Source organism: Thalia democratica, chromosome 8 (assembly GCF_965202585.1).
Source record: "Thalia democratica chromosome 8, ktThaDemo2.hap1.1, whole genome shotgun sequence".
Classification (NCBI taxonomy): Eukaryota; Metazoa; Chordata; class Thaliacea; order Salpida; family Salpidae; genus Thalia; species Thalia democratica.
Genome location: NC_139172.1, coordinates 37565762 through 37572200, shown reverse-complemented (window position 1 = coordinate 37572200; position 6439 = coordinate 37565762). Strand labels below are relative to the sequence as shown.

The following is a 6439-nucleotide window of genomic DNA, read 5'->3' as shown; positions in this document are numbered from 1 at the left end:
ATACGTGTTTTGTGCAAAAAAGTCCCTTCATAATTTTTATTTTTGTTCAAAAGTGTGCCTTTGTGCATATTTGACCCATTACATCTACTTTGTTGTTTACTTAAAGGCCTTAAACATAAAACCAAAATCAAATTTAGTAATCTTACTGTGAAACACTGCGAATAGTTTGGCTTTAACAACACAACATTTCATAATAGAACTAATAAAATTAAAATGCTTGTTTATATTCAAGTACTTATGGTATGTGCAATCTATCAATCATTGAGAAACTTAGTCTTGTTGTAAACTGGAAATATCAATTTAAAAAAATGAAGGAAACTAGTTCAGTAAACTTCAGATTTTTAAATTTCTGCAAAAAAAAATTAATAACCATTTAATAGATAACCTTGGAACCTTGAATTTTTAGCAAGATTAATTTAAACAGCAAAGTGCATCATGAGAAAATAAGTTAAACATATAAAAATGTTTTTCACTGCATTTAACTTCATTGAAGTTTAGTTTATATGTGTATATTATTCCATTGTTGTTAAAACAAATGAGTTACTGTTTTAAAACCCAAGTTTAACTGTCTACAAGCTAAAATATTTATTTGCAACTTAGTCAAGCAAGTTTTTCTGACAGTTAAATAATAAAATGGAATTATTTTTTTTTTGAAGTGGGAGATTATAAAATTCGTATAAACATGATTGCTATTTAAATAGAAATAAATTTTTAGCACATTTTCAGGAACACTTTATTGATTAAGTGGCAGTTGTTTAAAGGTTTTCAATAAAACAATTCTTAAAATTGTTATGTGTAGCTATTTAAAAGGTGAGAAACAAAATATTAATGTTATTTACTTTCAATATTACTCTATAAATTATAACTTTTAATGTTACAAATAAACAACTCATTTTTTTTGCATACTACTTAATCTAAAGTTTAATATTAAAACAGTTAATAATTTAAAAGTTATGTTAACATAGTTTCACTAGTTTATTGAACTTCTTAATTCTAAATATAAAAACAAAGTAATAAAAAACTGAAGTAAGTTATATGTTTTTATTTTGGTTTTAATAAAAAAATTATAGTAGTATGCTTTAAAATAGCCTAGTATTTTAAATATATTTAACTGTCAAGGGTATGGGGTGTGTGTCCTACTTAATTACTTTATATTTTTTTGTAGATTTTTTGTCATAGCTATCAGATTTTTTAAAGCTTAACAAAATTCATAGTAAATTTGGAGAAATGAATGACCAAAAAATGAGTTTGTGCTCAAACCAAAGCTCAAAATATAAATTAATAAAAAAAATAAAATTTGTATATAATTTTTTTACCAATCTGTTTATAGAGACATTAATATTCTGTTACTCACCTTTTAAATAGTAATCAGTAATTATAGTAAACTCATTACAAATGTATAAAATAATCACTCTTTTTCATAATCATAATGAAAGAATTAAATAATTAAAAATCACTCTTTTTTACTATTTTATAAGTATTATAAAAGTTCATTATGTCAATTTGTATATAAAGATAAAGAAAGTTGAGTATAAATAACATAAAAATTTGAAGTTTTAGTTCAAAAATTAAAAAACAAGTAGGTAGATTTTTAGTCAATTTTGATGGTGATTAGAAAATATTAAGTTAGTTTCAAGAGTAACTGATTACTTTGTTTAATAAAAACTGCCTGATGTTTTATACTTCCAGTTTTTGTTACAGTTTATGCTAGTTTTTGCAAAAAAAAATCCCTTACTCTATGTGGCCGGCCTTTAGTTTAAATTGTTTTAAGCTTTATAAAAATTAAGTTGCTATCTTTAAAACATGTAATGACTGATAACTCTACTCATAACTACTTTCAAAAATAAATTTACAATACAATATTTTTTCTTAATTATGTGGAAATTACTCACCACAGATATAAAAGTATTCCTAATAATGTTTTTAAATGATATTTCCTTACTTAAATTTGTATTTTAAAGTTAACCAAAAAAAAGCAATTTGTGTTAGAAGTAACCAAATTTTGTAAAAAGTTAATTAGCACTGAAATACTTTATACTAAATATAACAAGTATGAAATTATTGAAACTGTAACATACATTTTAAAATTGTTATTTTATAATATAACTTCATAAATGGTGGGTAGTTTGAAAGGTTTTTGTATATATTATGTAAAGTAGTAATTTTAGAATACAAAATTGTAGTATAATTTTTGGAATTGAAGTATATGTAAGTAAAGGTATATAGTATGCTAATACTTAATTGGTTTATAATAGTAAAACTATGGTTGCTGTTTTTTTATGTTGTTAAATGAATGTTTTTTATTTATAAAATATTTTATAATTTTTGGTAACAAAAAATTTTTGGTAACTAAACACAATTAACTTTTTCGTACAATATAGTTTTCTTTGGTAGCATAAAGCATTTAAGAATATTTTTTATTAATTATTAACCCAAGCATAAATGATAACAAACATATAAAAATTTTCTTTAAAATTATATAAAAGTTGAGTTTTTTACTATACTCTTGGTATAAAATATTTCTGAACATATTACTTATTTTGTATCTTGGTCTTTTAAAAATTACTTGAGTTTTCTTTGCAGATGGTAATTGTTTTATATACCTTTTAGATGTTTATGGATAAAGTAAGCAGAGACTGACCTGTAAAATAAGGTTAATAAAAGCCTTTAGAGTGGTCGAGCTTGTTTGCCTGGATTTTGTATACATAAAAGTTTTTAAGCCATTAAATAGTTTTGACAGTCTAAAAATTTCAAATATTTTTTTAGGGACAATGAGTCAAAAATGGCAATTTCAATATTTTCTTCATAGCAGTGCAATTAAAATAAAAGCTTCTTGATTTAAAATCTACCACCTCAAGCAGTTTCAAATCAATCTTCTTCAACATTTCACAGGTAATCTCGGTTTTACTGTTTATTTTAGTGCAGTAGATTTTCTTATTCTGAAAGGAAAATTCCAAAAAATAAGTTTTTGGGAATTTTTGACATTTTTTTTAAACTTTTTCACTTAAAAGATTAAAAAATATAAATGGAACATTTCCTAAAAGTTAATAGGTATTTATCTTTGAAAAAGTAGGATAAACTATACTTTTAGTGATCGTAATATTTTCCTATTTAGTTTTCACCTCTTATTTAGAACCTATTGTACTCTCCAAATCATACGCCTATACTTTAAAATTAGTTCAAAGTTTAAAAATATGTAAAATAAAAATTAAAGCAAAGTTTAAACTGTACAAATTAAAACCAATTAAATAAGAAATAAATAACCCCCTTGCAGTCTCAATTGTTTTGAAGAGCAGTAACAGTTTAAGTTTATTAAGCTTAATAAAAACTAAACCTTGAAAAATATTCATCTGGGGAATATTTTGTTAAAACTTAAGCCACAGGTGTTTTTTTTTTAAAGAATACTAATCTATATTTAATGTTTCATTTAATTTTAACAATTTAAAGCCTCTATAAACTATGAATGTATTCATAGAAAGTTCAGTAAATGTTTTGCTATGTATTAGCTTTGAATAATAAACACACTAACAGTTTTAATTATACTACTAAAGTTTTAAAACTTTTCTATATAAAAAAAATTGTTTTGTTGTAACTCGATTAATATTTTTTTTTTGATATATTTTCATTCATAAAGCTTATGCAATTTCCATAATAACTGCTTTTAAATAGTATCATTTTAATTTTTTAGTAATGTTTTTAAAATTAAATACCTAAAGTATTTTTTACATATGGTATCATATTTCATGTTTTCTTACCGTTTTTAAAAATTACTGTAATAAATTAGAACTGTACAATTTAGTTTTGTGTATTTAATTTTTCTTACAAACTAGTAGTTTTTCACAGTGTTATCTACATGCTACATTTACCATAGGTTAACTGTTATAAAATTTACTTTTAAGTATTTGTAAGCTTCAGATTTTTTAGTAATACTTGTTTTACCAGCTATATATTTAGGAATTAGTAGTTTTATATTTTTTAAATTTCAGCAGTAAAGCTTTAAAAACCAAATTAGAAATACAAGTTTTATAATTAAAACTTGCACATTTTCAAAACTTTGAAAAGTTTTATTTTAAACTAAATTAATACTTTAAATATGTTTGTGTAGTTCACAACGTTAAAACTTTCTAAGAACTACTTATTTCTATTGGTAATTGAAATGTCTTGTTGGTTAATAGTTCAAAGTGTTAAGCAGTTTTGTTAGAGCTTTATTGTAAGTGTAGTATATTTTGAGTACATGAACCTAATACAATATTATTGGTCAGGTGGTAGCATGGCCGAGCGGTCTAAGGCGCTGTATTAAGGCTCCAGCCTCTTCGGAGGCGTGGGTTCGAATCCCACTGCTGCCACAAGCTTTTGATCCTATTAAAGAAAAAGTTTATAGTAATTTTTTTTTGGTGAACTTTAAATTGTTTCTTTTGTTCACTTGATATATTGTTTTGTTGAAAACATATTTGGTTAAATTATAAAAAATAAGTTGAAAGTTAATTTGTAAACTAAATCAAAGTATTTTTTCAAGGTGATAGAATTATCAGTATTTAGTAGTCATCAATCCCTGTGCAACAATAAAAGATTCATGAAACTCAACTAAGTAAGTTACATTGTTTTTAATTTCAACTCTAACATCATTGAGTCTTTGAAATATAATAAATAAAGTTATATAACAATATTGTTCAATGTTACATATTTTATATAAAATTAAAAAAAAAGATTATTAATAACATATTTTTTTTCGTAAAATTCGTTTGATAACTTTGATTTTAAATGTTTTAGATTTTCATATATATATATATATATATATATTGGGCATAAAGATTTACAAACTAAGGTTTTAAAACCTGTAAAATATTTTAAGACTAAATTTTATGTAGTACAGTAACCTCTCGCTTATTTACGCACATTGTGTCCACAGAAAAAGTGTGTAAAGATACGAGAGGTACCAAATATACTTACTATAATGGCTGTTTTTTGATATTGCTTCTAGTTAAAAGCAGACTGGGACTTTCCCAATTTAAAAAATTTATTTACTTAATTTTTAAATATGAAAACAAAAGATAAAACTATACATTTATTGAAAAAAAGGATTTAAATTTAAATAAAATAAAAATACTTGTAGATCAATTTAATTTGTAGATTAATTTACAAATTGTAGTAATAAGTAGATTTTATCTTTATCTTATTTATATGTTACTTATTTGATAATTAACATTTATATTCTATTTTGCTTGGCAAATTTAATTTATAATTAAGCATTTGTTTACAATTAAAAAATGGTGTGATGTCTATATGAAGTGGTGTATTATTTATTTGTCTTTAAACTCTCATTATTTCATTATATTTTCATTATTTGACATAGTCATATTTCTTTCAGAATTTTAATTTAATCTCTTATTGTTAACAATATTTCTGATATACTGACGTATAACTATATGTTTATCAATTAATCAAGAAACATAAGTTTACAAAGTCTAAAGATATAAAGATGTGACTTAGCGATTAAAAACATATTTCAATGTAAAAAATACAATAGACTTAATTTGTGCAATAATAAAAAAAAAATTTGAATTTTTCAGAATTCTAAAATGCGTAACTAAACGAGATTGCGTAACGTCACGAGTGCGTAAAGATGCGAGAGCTTACTGTAGTTGAAAATTTATCTCAACCAACTAAAAAATTTTTTATGTTACATTTTGTCTTAAAAAACTAAAAAAAATCTTTTTTTTTAATTAAAAAATTAGTATGTCTCACTGTTTTAAGAAGCCAAATATTTTACTAAACTACTCTTTTGATCGTATCATATAAAATAACTCAGTTCATTAATATTGAATTATTTAGATTATTCCTATAATTTCTTGTTTTTGTTGAATTCAATTTTATAATTCAATTAATTAAGGAAGTTTAACAATCTTCCTTTTAATTAACTGGTTTTATATTATTTATTATAAACTAAAACGTTTATAATCAATAAATGTTCTTTTAGTTATATTAGTTTATCATAAGTTTACTGAAAACGGATTTTTGTCTGAAAACGTTTTAAACTTAACTAATATGCAATAAATTTATAAATTTTTCTAAACTGTCTTTTGATTTTTTCTATTTAAATAAAATCATGTTAGTGATAGCATCCAATTCTTTTTAAATTTCATTGTCAATTTTTTTTTACTTGTTTAAAACGAGTTTTGGCAATGAAATAAAAAATTTGAAGTGATTTTATTTTCGTTATTCATAAGTTGAGAACTATTACTGTAATCTCAAGAGTTAAAAGTACACAACAGTAGCAAAATAACCATTATAATATTTTCAAAATTATAGTAGTGTATAACATTCCATAGCTTAGCAACTAAACCATTCTTAGATCGTGTCAAATAGTTTATACTACTTAAAGCGTGCCGCTGGTTGTTATGCTTAGATATATATATACACATTTACTATTCTTCCGTAA

At 23.0% G+C, this 6439-nt stretch overlaps 1 non-coding gene across 1 annotated transcript; it reads left to right on the top strand.

The window, feature by feature from the left end:
* Positions 1-4264: 4264 nt before the first annotated feature.
* On the top strand, positions 4265-4346 carry Trnal-aag (transfer RNA leucine (anticodon AAG)). The gene has a single exon. It is a non-coding gene; the product is annotated as a tRNA-Leu (tRNA).
* Positions 4347-6439: the final 2093 nt, after the last annotated feature.